At 49.5% G+C, this 11,663-nt stretch overlaps 1 long non-coding RNA gene across 1 annotated transcript; it reads left to right on the top strand.

Annotated features, from left to right (window-relative positions):
• The first annotated feature begins 2,001 nt into the window (after positions 1-2,001).
• Positions 2,002-10,454, top strand: LOC147652811 (uncharacterized). The gene is made up of 4 exons (XR_015288347.1): positions 2,002-2,072; positions 5,507-5,592; positions 6,499-7,466; positions 7,548-10,454. It is a non-coding gene; the product is annotated as an uncharacterized LOC147652811 (long non-coding RNA).
• Positions 10,455-11,663: the final 1,209 nt, after the last annotated feature.

Here is an 11,663-nt window from a genome sequence, read left to right as displayed (position 1 = left end):
TTTCCAAGTGGTTATTAATGGGATTTGGACAAGGGACTCCTGCTTTGTGCTGTTAAAATGATCTAAGAAATCCCTGCATTGGCTTTTAATTCCATCCTGCCAGCTGCTGGGTGGCACAGGAAGGGCTGGCCGGGGTGTGAGGGGCCGCAGCACAGCTGGCAAATCCAGCAGCCCCATAATTAACTGCAATTAGTGCCCTTCCCTTCCTTTAGTGCTACTCCTGTGTTGCTGTCCCCCTGAGGACGTGTCCGTGGAAAGCTCCAGTGAGGTGGAAGGGATGAAAGATGAGGATGGATTTGGCAGCTTGGAAAGAAGCTGGGAGGGGGGTGGGACATGGAATTATGCGTGAGCCAGGGAATTCCTGCAGCTCCACAGGGATCTGGGGCATGGAGACTGCAGGGAAAGGGGCAGAGACTCATCAGGATGGGACAGGAAACCTTAGGAAGCCTTTCCTAGAGGAGAGCCAGCTGTGGAGTGCCCATCCCTGGGGGAGTCCCAGCAATTCCTGGATGTGGCACTCAGAGCTCTGGGCTAGGGACGAGGTGGGGATGGGGCACAGGTTGGACTTGGTGATCCTGGAGGGCTTTCCCAGCTGAAATGACTCTGGAATTCTGTGCTGTGCTCTGGCAATCCCAGAGCTGGAATCCTGGGAAGTGAGAGACGGTCCCTGTGGGAAGCAGAGCGTGTCCAGTCAGCCCAGCTCCCCCAGTCTCTGCCCAAACTGAATTGCAGCTGTCCTTTCTTAATGAGCAAACCCCTAAATGAGGGGAGGCAATTAGGATTGGGGCTGCAGCCCTCGCCAGCCCACAGCTCATTAAAATGCGCCGCCTCTGGAATCAGCGAATCTTGGAATCGCGCATCGTGCCGAGAGCAGCATCTTCCTGAGCGATGACAGGCAGGAGGAAAGGTCCTTCAGCATGATTTATACCCGAGATTAGGCCCAGCTTGGAGAAATAGACCGAGTTTAAATCACTGTCAGCCCTGGAACAGGAGCAGAGGAGGTGGTGACCCCACTGCGAAGTGAGCAAACAAAGCGTCGCTCGGTGGGTTGCAGAGCAGGCTCCCTGTTCAAATAAAAACTGGGAATTCAGTGGGAAAAGGGGCTGGAAGTTGGGCATTTCCCAATTACAGCTCCGTGGGAAACTAAAAGCTGTCCAAAGACAGCTCAGGAACTGGTGATAAACTGCTTTAACTGGGAAATACTGGGAACTAAAACAAGGCTGGCCTTGACTTGATTTGGAGCTGGCCTCGGTGATCCTGAGGGCCTTTTCCAGCCTAAAGGATCCTGGAATGCTGATCCTGGTGGAGCCCGGAGTGGAGTTGCCATGACAACATCCCCATGCCCTCCATCATCAGGGCAATGCTTAATTAGAGCATTCCCTCGTTAGGTGCCGGGGTCATTCCTGCCTTCCCTGCAGCTGGTTGTTATTATTATCATTAAGCAAATATCATTAATTTGTGATCAGCTTCAAGAGGCTGGCCTGGACATGCAGCTCTGCAACCTCAGCTTTTCCCGTTGTTTTATCTTCCTTGGGAAAAATGATTCAAAATCTCAGAATTCCTGCAGGAATTCCCAGCGATGGCAGCGCTGGCAGACCTTGGCAGCCCGCCTGGAATTTTGAGGGAATTTGGGTAAGAGTTCCAGGCCAGGCTGGATGGGGCATGGAACAGTGAAAATGGCTAATTTTTCCCCCCAAATCCATAATTTTTACATTCCCTGCAGACAGAACATTCAGGATAGAACAGAAATCCTTGGAAGCAGCGGGAGGAGCATCCAAGGCCCTGTGCACTCACAGCTCTTCCCAGCTTCCCCTTCCTGCTGCAGGACAAGAACTCCAGGCTGTTACCACAACTTTGTGCCCCTTTTCCACCAGGGAATGCAGCCAAAGTGTAAATGAGACAATAGTGGAGCCACAAACGCAGCTACCAGAGGGTGATTAGCTAATAGCAGTTAATTACTCTGGCTACAAAGCCCCCGGATTTCAGATTTCGTCACTCGGTGTCTGAGAGGGCTCAGGATTCCTCTGCCACCCATTCTGGGTTTGCTTTACAGGCTGATACCTGCTGATAAGGTGCTTTCTTTTCAAGTGATAAATTATCTTAATTAACTTTAATTGTTTTCCCGACTAATTTATGCAAATGGAGCCATTCCAGGAGCTGCAGCAGCAGGAATTTGGGGGGTGGTGAAGGAAGGCTGAGCTTTGCTCCTGTTGGTGCGGGAATGGAATTGTGGAATGTTTTCCCAGCCTTTCCCTAAAGAATCCTGGAATGGTTTGGGTTGGAAGGGATCTGAAATCCCATCCCACCCCTGGATGTGCAGGGACAGCTCCCACTGTCCCAATGTCCAGCCCCAGTGTCCAGCCTGGCCTTGGGCACTGCCAGGGATCCAGGGACAGCCACAGCTGCTCTGGCAATTCCAGCCCAGCCAGCAATTCCCAATTCCCAATCTCCCATCCATCCCTGCCCTCTGGCACTGGGAGCCATTCCCTGGCTCCTGTCCCTCCATCCCTTGTCCCCAGTCCCTCTCCAGCTCTCCTGGAGCCCCTTCAGGCCCTGCCAGGGGCTCTGAGCTCTCCCTGGATCCTTCTCCTCTCCAGGTGAGCATTCCCAGCTCTCCCAGCCTTTCCTCATGGATCAGTGGCTTCCAACTCCAACCAGGAATCCTATTCCAGCCCACCCTGAGAGCGTGGAATACCTTCCTTGTACTTTTATTTCCTCACCTGCTAAATCAGTTCTTATTGGTGATTTTCCCTCTGTTTTTCTCTTCCCTCAGGCCCTGCCTCCTGCCGGATTTTCAGGAACTGTGCAGGATTTTCACCCTATAGGGCAGCTGTTAGCTCTTGCTGGGGTGATCCAGAGGAACACTCACCTTTGTGCTCACCTGGTTTTGTTTAATAACAATCTCAATCTCTCCCCGAATCTGGGTCCAGAATGAGATTGCCGTGGAACCAAAGTGAAAATGGAACCGACCCATTAAACCCAAGGTCCCGTTTTAGGCAGCCCCTGGCACCTGAGCAGTCACTTTTTTCTCACCATTTGTTGTGAGCTCTGGCTTTGGCCCGCTGCCTCATCCAGGGATGTCTCAGGAATCACAGAACTGCATTGGGTTGGGTTGGACCTTCAAGAAAATTCCCATCCCCCCCCCAAGTTTGATTAAAACCTGAGTTTCACTGGCAGCCCTTTCCACTTTGAAACCCTCCTGCTGCACTCAGGTTCTGTTTCCCTGTGTACCAGAACATCCCAAAATCCCAAAGAAAATGGGAATGAGCTGTGCCTGGGCATCTCCTCCACCGAAGGACTGGGACGCTTTCTGCTCCTCCATGGCTGAATGAGACCCAGAGAGGTTGGCAGGTGCTTTTCACAACCACAGTTTCCACCTCTGTAATATTTTCTGTGAATTGGAGACAGAATTAAACACCCTCTTTAATTCCTCCCATTGCAAACTTTTTTTCCTGGCACTTTGAATATTTCAAGGAAAAAGAAAAAAAAAGGAAAAAAAAAAAATGAAATTTCTCCTGACCTGTGATCTTTTCTTGCAGCAATTACCTCGCTGACCTTTTCCTGGGGTTTAAAGATTGAAAACAATCACAGTTTCTGCGCCTTTGCAGTTTGTAATCTCTGCTTAGGATTCAGGAGGCAGAGCTGTGCTGGGTGAGGCTCTCCTCTCCCCTTTCCTGACCCACAGCCTGCCCAGCCCCAGCTCTGCCTCTCCAAATGAGCTCCTTGGGATTTTCTGCAGCTCCCCTGGCCGGGAGGAGGCATTGACAGCCCCAATTTAACTCAGACGGGATGTGAGCTGTGAAAAAATGAAATATTAGCGAGGGCTGGAATTGAGAGGAGTCGATTCTCCCCCGGCTCTGTTCGGGTGAAATCAGAAGCGTTAATTGCAGAGGGAGATGGGCACTGGGACCAGGACGTGCTCCAGGCCTTTGTTTATCACTGGCACTTTGTAGGATCCAGAGATGATTTGCATCAGGCCAAGGAGCAGCTCCTGATTTCTGGAGGAAGCTGTAAAATTACTTTCTCTTCTTTTCCTCAGCCAGAGTGGTTATAAAAGGCACAGTTGGACGCCGGTTATTTTATTTCTTTTTCTCGCTCAGAATTCTTGCACTGCCTGAGGTTTTATCCTGAGCCCTTGGCTGTGATTAAAAACCATTGGAGTGTTGGTTGGGATCAGGGAGAGGAGGAGGGGGAAGGGGTGAAAGCAGAGGATTCTGGAGTGGTCAGAGGAGTTTGGGGCTGCAGAGCAGGGAGAGGATCCAGGGATGGAGAGGATCCATGGGATGGAGCAGCTCTGCCGTGGGAAAGGCTGGGAGAGCTGGGAATGTTCCCCTGGAGAGAAGGATCCAGGGAGAGCTCAGAGCCCCTTGCAGGGCCTGAAGGGGTTCCAGGAGAGCTGGAGAGGGACTGGGGACAAGGGATGGAGGGACAGGAGCCAGGGAATGGCTCCCAGTGCCAGAGGGCAGGGATGGATGGGATATTGGGAATTGGGAATTGCTGGCTGGGCTGGAATTGCCAGAGCAGCTGTGGCTGTCCCTGGATCCCTGGCAGTGGCCAAGGCCAGGCTGGACATTGGGGCTGGACATTGGGACAGTGGGAGCTGTCCCTGCCATGGCAGAGTGGGATTGGGATGGGATTTGAGGTCCCTTCACACCCATTCCATGGTCCTGTGGTGCCCAACCATCCCTCACTGCTGTCTCCATGTCTCCAGCACCTGGATGGGGCTGGAATTTCTGGGGAATCCCTGAGGTCCTGCCTGGGCTGTCCCAGCATCTCCCAGGAGTGAGGAACAAACCAAGAGGAGTCAATAAAAAAATAATAAAAAAAATAATAATAAAAAAATACATATACATTTTTGACTGCCCTGTTGTTTAGAGAGGATTCATTTCCATCCTTAGGAAAATCCCTGGAGCTGGGGATGGATTTCTCAGGGGTGCTGGGACAGAGCTCTGGGAACAGCAGTGGCAGATCTGGGGTGCCTGGAGGGGTCTCATCCACTCCCATCTTCCCCTTTCCTTCCCTGGAAATGCCCCAGAGCAGCCTGGGATCCCATTTTCCCACCTCCCAACATGTCCCTGTTTGAGTTCCCTGGGGAATCTCTCCCAAATCCTCTCGGGTGGGTTCCTTTTATTGTGGTTTTTATTTAAAAGCAGCTTCCAACAGGGATTTCTTCCCAAGGAGCCCTGCTCCAGTAGCTGATTCCATCCAGGTGGGTGTTTTCCCTTTGAGGAAAGGGATGGAATATTTCCATGGGGAACCTGCAGAGGGAATTTTGAAAGTTCTTTGCCTACTTTTGATGAATTCCATCCCATGGCTGCGTTCCCGTTCCGCACATCCAGAGTTTGTATCCAAACAAACACTTCAGGAACAATTTCTCCGTGCCAGGATGGTTTTTTTTGTGCTAATTTGGAATCAAAGGACTTTAGGATAATTGCTTATTCAAATAAGAACCCAGTTGCATACCAAATATTTTGATTAATTGGGGAATTAATTGCTTATCTCGCAGTGCTGAAATCACCATTTCCTGAATCTCTGAGTGGAGAACGACCTCTCTGAGGACTCCTGAAATCAAGAGCCTGTGTGGACTTTCAGGTTTGCTTCAGTTTCAAGGCTCTATTTAAGAATCATTTGAGGAAAAACCAACTCTTGCAGCAGAAAAAGCCTTTAATGCAGGAAATGGGAGCGTTTGGAGAGAAATCCTGCTGCTAAAACCCCCTGGAATTCGAGGAGAATTGATGTGCTGGGGCTAAACTCTGAATTTCAGGGTTTATTCACTGCTCTCCCCCTGCAATGAGGGGCTTGGTTTTATTTCACCTTTTGTTGGGTGATGACTTTTAAAAAGCAATATTTCCCCGAGGTCCTTGCACTTTATTGCTGTGGGTGACTTCAACCGAGCGGGATGAGCCCAGCAAAGGGTCAGGGATGAGCTGGGAGAGGAACTGCTGCTCTCAGGGGGATCTCGGGACCAAAAGGAACATCCAGGAATTCTGTGTTTCTTCCTGGGGGGTTTGATCAGCTCCGGATTTCGGGATAGCTTTGCACAGCTGTGATAAACTCAGCGGCTGTTGTGGAATATTTGGGTATTTACACACGGATGTAGGGATGGAAGTGAGACTGGGGAGGTGAAACTACGACAGGAAGGGAAATTTAGTTGGGATATGGGACAGAAACTGCCAGTTTTTAGGGTGGTGAGGCCTTGAAAGATGTTCCCAGTGCCAGAGGGCAGGGATGGATGGGAGATTGGGAATTGGGAATTGCTGGCTGGGCTGGAATTGCCAGAGCAGCTGTGGCTGTCCCTGGATCCCTGGCAGTGCCCAAGGCCAGGCTGGACATTGGGGCTGGACCTTGGGGCTGGACATTGGGACAGTGGAAGCTGTCCCTGCCATGGGATAGGATTTAAGGTTCCTTCCCAAGCCAAATCCTGGGATTTAAGGATTGAGAGAAGGCATCACTGCAACTCCAGGCTTTTTTATTATTAACCAATTCCTTCACTTTCAGGAAATGATGAAAAGGGATGGAAAAAGTCAGGATTTGCCTGTCCAAACCAGCATCTCCCATCCCAAGCCTTGGGTACTCACCGAAGGCTCTGCTGGGATTTGTGCTCCCCTCGGAGCAGCTCCTGCCTGCCTGGAATCCTTGGAAATCCTCTCTTTTCCTGCTCCCCTCCAATCCAGAGGGAGGAAAAGCAGAGCCTGTGCTCTCCCAGAGCCTCTTTTCCATAATGTGCATTTTTCCATCAGCACTGGCTTTCTCTGCCAGCTGATTTAACTCGGGAATTCCATCCATCGCTCCTGGATAACTTCTCCTGCTTGCTGGAAATTAAAATCTGCTTCAAAGTCAGGCCCATTAATGTTGTCGCCTTCCCTTATGGAGAAAAGCTTGGGAATTTAAGCAGAAATGAAAATAATGTTGGGCTGGGGTGAGGTTGAAGAGCAAGAAGAAGGAACAGGGAGACCTGGCTGCTGTGGGAATCATGGAAGCAGTCTCATATCCCAGGAGTATCCCGGGAATGCTGGAGACAGAAGGGACAGGGATGGATTTGTAGAGGTGTCAGTTAAGAGGGTGTTTTTTTCTCAGTAACAGGAATGGAAACCCAACTTTTCCAAGCAGTTTTGGAATTTTTGGGGTACTTTGGAGGTCCTGGGTGGGCTCTCGGGCACAGGATGGGATTTCTGGGGTGTCCTGGGCACGGTCTCCTTGATCCCATGGGTCCTTCAGCTCAGGAGATTCTAGAATTCCAAACTCCTGGAAAAAACCTCTGGTCTTGGAGCGTTGGTGTGTTCTCATTGCTCCTGGGCTCTGGGGTGGTCCAAATTTGGGGTGATCAAGGAGCTGTGACCCTTTGAGGGAGCTCAGCGCCAGCAGTGCTGATGATCTGAGCAGAATAAATCCATTTTTGTTTCCTTTGGTGCTGGTCTGAGTGGAGTAAATCCATTTTTGCTTCCTTTGGTGCTGGTCTGAGCAGAGTAAATCCATTTTTGCTTCCTTTGGTGCTGGTCTGAGTGGAGTAAATCCATTTTTGCTTCCTTTGGTGCTGGTCTGAGCAGAGTAAATCCATTTTTCTTTCCTTTCTTTCCCCATTTGCATTGGAAAGCAGAGGAGAGAAGAGGGAATTACAAAGGAGGCTTTGCTTCCTCCTTGTTGCATTATCCCAGTTTTCTTTATCCTGAGCCAAACCCAACGGCTTGGAAAATTCCAGGCCTTGGTGTGAACACAGAGAGGGAACGGGATTCCTGTTCCACTTCAGAACTTCCCTGAAGGTGCCTGAATAACTGGGAGTTGTTCCCTAGGGAATGTTCCTGGTGCTGCTTCCAAAGGCTGAGCCCAGTGTGGAAATGAGACTCGTTCAGAGATGTTTTGGTGAGGAAATCACAGAATCCCAGGATGCTCTGGCTTGGGAACGACCTTAAATCCATCCAGGGACACCTCCCACTGTCCCAGGCTGCTCCAGCCCCAATGTCCAGCCTGGCCTGGAATATTCCAGCAATTCCCAGTTCCCAATCTCCCATACATCCCTGCCCTCTGGCACTGGGAGCCATTCCCTGTGTCCTGTCCCTCCATCCCTTGTCCCCAGTCCCTCTCCAGCTCTCCTGGAGCCCCTTCAGGTCCTGGAAGGTCACAATGAGATCATTCCTGGTCTCTTTTCCAGAGCTGCTCCATCCCTTGGATCATCCTCTGGATTTGCTCCCGCGGCTCCATGTAATTCCTTGGAGGTTTTGGTGGCTCTGTTCTGGCTGAGGTTTGAGCTGGTTGAGGCTCTGTCCCCAGCTCCTCCAGGGTGGCACATCCCTGATCTCCTCCTGATCCCGCAGGATCCTTTGGATCCTCCTCCAGGAGTCGATCTGGTGGATGAGGAATCACAAATTTGGGCTGGAAGAGACCTTAAAGCTCATCCAATTCCATCCAGCTGCCAGAATTCTTCCTTTTGGGCACTGCAATGAGACCAGCTCCAGGGATATTGCAGCTTTTCCCACCTTAGCAGCAAACAATTCCCGAACAACCGGTGCAGAGCCGTTATCAGGGAGAAGAGAAAGCTCTTTGTTATGGCTGGGAGCCTCTGGAATTCGAAGAGGTGGGAAAAGCTTTGTAAACAAGCAGGAAATCAAAGTCAAAACAAATTCCAGCCAAGAATTCTTCAAAAGGAAGAGTCAGGAAGTCACTGGTGCATTTAAATAACTGCTAAAAGCAAAGGGATAAATACAATATTCAGTTTACGACTTCTTTCTTCACACTCCAGTGAACATAAATTTGGGTAATTGTATTTCCTGGGCTTGGCTGTCTTGGAAGATAAGGAATAATTACATCCCTGCCTGATGGGAAGGAGCTTCCAAAATGATCCTTTTTTAATGCTAACAATCCTGTAATATTGGAGTTCAGGCTGGTAGCAAATAGCGACAAGAGAAAAACATCAGCGAGGAGCAACTTCTACCGGCTGGCTGTGATCTGAATATTTTGTATTTCCACCTTTTCACTCTAATTCTGATTTTGCTCAGAGCTGAGACTCTCCCAGCCCGCTTTCCCTGCGTTTCTCTGTGTTTCCACGGGCTGCACTGAGTTTTTCCCTGCCTTTCCTGGATTTTATTTGTTTTCCCAACAGTTTCATTGCCTTTTCCCCACCTTGGGGATTTCCATCCATCAGCAGGAGATCAGTTGGGAATCCTCTTGGGGAGCTTGGATTGGGAAATGGTGTGGGAATCCTAAAAGTGATGGTTTTGTAGCGAAGAGATTCCATGGAATTCTACATTTGTTGCTTGGGAGATGATCCCACATCACCTAAACCTGTTGTACCTCCCAGCAGCAGGACAGAGGATACCTGTTCTTATTTCCAGGAGTGTTTTGGGACTGAGCATCCACAGGAGAATTCCATTTTTTCTGTACCTCATCCCAGCAATACCCCGAGGTTGGAAGTGCCAAAATCCTCTTTATTTTCCCCGTTTCTTTTGCCTTGGACCATTTCACCCCCCCGCAGTAACATCAGGTGTTTTTCACACCTTCCCAGAAATGTTTTTTTTCCTGGTGGTGCAGCGAACCCAGAGTGTCAAAGCCAGCTGGAATTCCTGTGGAATGGGAATTCCTCTCATTCCTGAGAGTGGAACCCCCTCTCAAATCACCTCTGGTGGTCCCAAAGCAGCTGTTGGGACTTCACATGAATCCTAAATCTATCTCCCTTATTTCAGCAGGAATTGGACCCAGCTTTGCCAATTCTTCAATTTTTTTTCCTTCAGTTTTGAACATTGCAGTGTTTTTTACCCCACAAATTCATGTGCTGCTTCTAAGAGTTTAGGAACAGCAGTTTAAGGAATATTTTTAGTGTTTTTCTAGTAATTAATGCCAGCACAGTAATTGCCATGAGGAGTCACTCCTTTAAATACCTCGCTTACGTTAGAAATGCTTATCATATTATTGGCTTTTCACAAGTATTATAATGAATATTATATGGATAAGATTAGAACATTTAGCTGTAATAATACAGTCTTCTTTATTTCTGTTATTGATGAAACTCAGAAATAGTGCTATAATACATGTATGTTAAGCTATGGCAGCATTAAAACAAAAACTGCTTTTGTCTGTGTAACCCAAAGACTGACAAAGAGCTGGAGATCTTTTTTCCTTTTGTAAACTCTCTGATCCAGATGAAGCCAGCAGTGCCCAGAACTCTGGGGGAGGAATTTATTGCATTTCTGGGATCAGGGAATGTAAATCTCGATGGCACCAAGAGCATTGATCTATTGGGAAGGGGGCAAGAGAAAACTGAACAGAAGAACCCCAAAGATCCACAGAAGAATGTCTGAATATGTGTGAGAATTTCTGGATATGGAGCAGGGTTCTGTTTTTAAGGGACAATCCTTTGTCAGTGAGGTGAATGCACAGACACCCAGCCAGATCTGTAGACTTTAATTTATTTTTTATCTACTAATTGTTTTTTTTTATTAAACTTTTAAATTCTATAAAAATTATGTGAAGCTCGTTTTTCACACTTACATAAATCTATTTATCTGCTCTATGGAAATGGATCAAGTGGTGAAAGGAACGGCCTCCAGCTGCAGCTGGGGAGGTTCAGGTTGGATATTGGGAATATTCCCTCATGGAAAGGGTTGTTCACTCCCAACAGCTCCCAGGGCAGGGGTGGAGTCCCCATTTCTGGAGGGGGGATGTGACACCCGGGGACCTTGGTGAGCTTAGAGGGATTTTCCAACCTAAACAATTCCAAAGGGTGACTCCACTTGTCCTGGGTGGTTCCAGGAGCTGGCTGCTTGTCTGTGTACAAAATAATCCCGATTTTTTTTCCCTAAAACTCCCTTTTCCAGGCTGGGTCACAGCCCCCCTTTGCCAGGGGAGCCTTTGGCAGGGGGGGCGAGGGGAAGATGAAGGTTTGCTCTGATTTGGTGGCACCCAAAAGGCAGAGGGGGACTGAAGGCCAGGAAATCCCTATTGACATTCCCAAAGCCTTCCCTCGGCTGGCAGGAAGCCGATAATGAAGGACAAAGAGCAGGAGGCATCAGCAAACTCCTGCCTTCTCTTGCTCTTTAGAAAAAGGAGTGAATTTTATTCAACTTTGTTCTGAAAGTGCCGAGGATCCTCCAGCCCTTGCTGCCTGAGCAGGAGCTCGTGGTGGCTTGGCCAAAAATCAACAGCCTCTCAAGGCCTGACCTTTGAAAAGCTGAGCTTTGTTTTCCACGTCTTCCAGCTTTTTCCTAGGTGAAAGAGCAGCTGGAGTGAATCCCTGGATTTCCTGGGTGGGTTTGGGGCTGGAGGGTGCCAAGATGGTCAGCGGTGCCCAGGAGAGCGGTCCTGGGACAGGGATTGGAGGGACAGGGACCCTGGAGGGGTCCCATGGGCAGAGGGACAACGAGGGACAGGACTCAGGAATGGCTTCAAACTGCCAGAGTGGGTTTAGGTGGGATTTTGGGAAGGAATTCCTGTCTGGGAGGGTGGGGAGGGGCTGGGCTGGAATTGCCAGAGCAGGTGTGGCTGCCCCTGGATCCCTGGCAGTGGCCAAGGCCAGGCTGGACATTGGGGCTGGACATTGGGACAGTGGGAGCTGTCCCTGCACATCCAGGGGTGGGATGAGGTGACCTTTAATGTCCCTTCCAACCCAAACCATTCCAGGATTTGAAGGTTCAGAGTGACCTCCCAGCACCCACCAACAACTGCCAGACCTC

Source organism: Cyanistes caeruleus, chromosome 6 (assembly GCF_971803275.1).
Source record: "Cyanistes caeruleus chromosome 6, bCyaCae1.hap1.1, whole genome shotgun sequence".
NCBI lineage: Eukaryota > Metazoa > Chordata > Aves > Passeriformes > Paridae > Cyanistes > Cyanistes caeruleus.
This window is presented reverse-complemented; position numbering and strand designations above follow the sequence as displayed.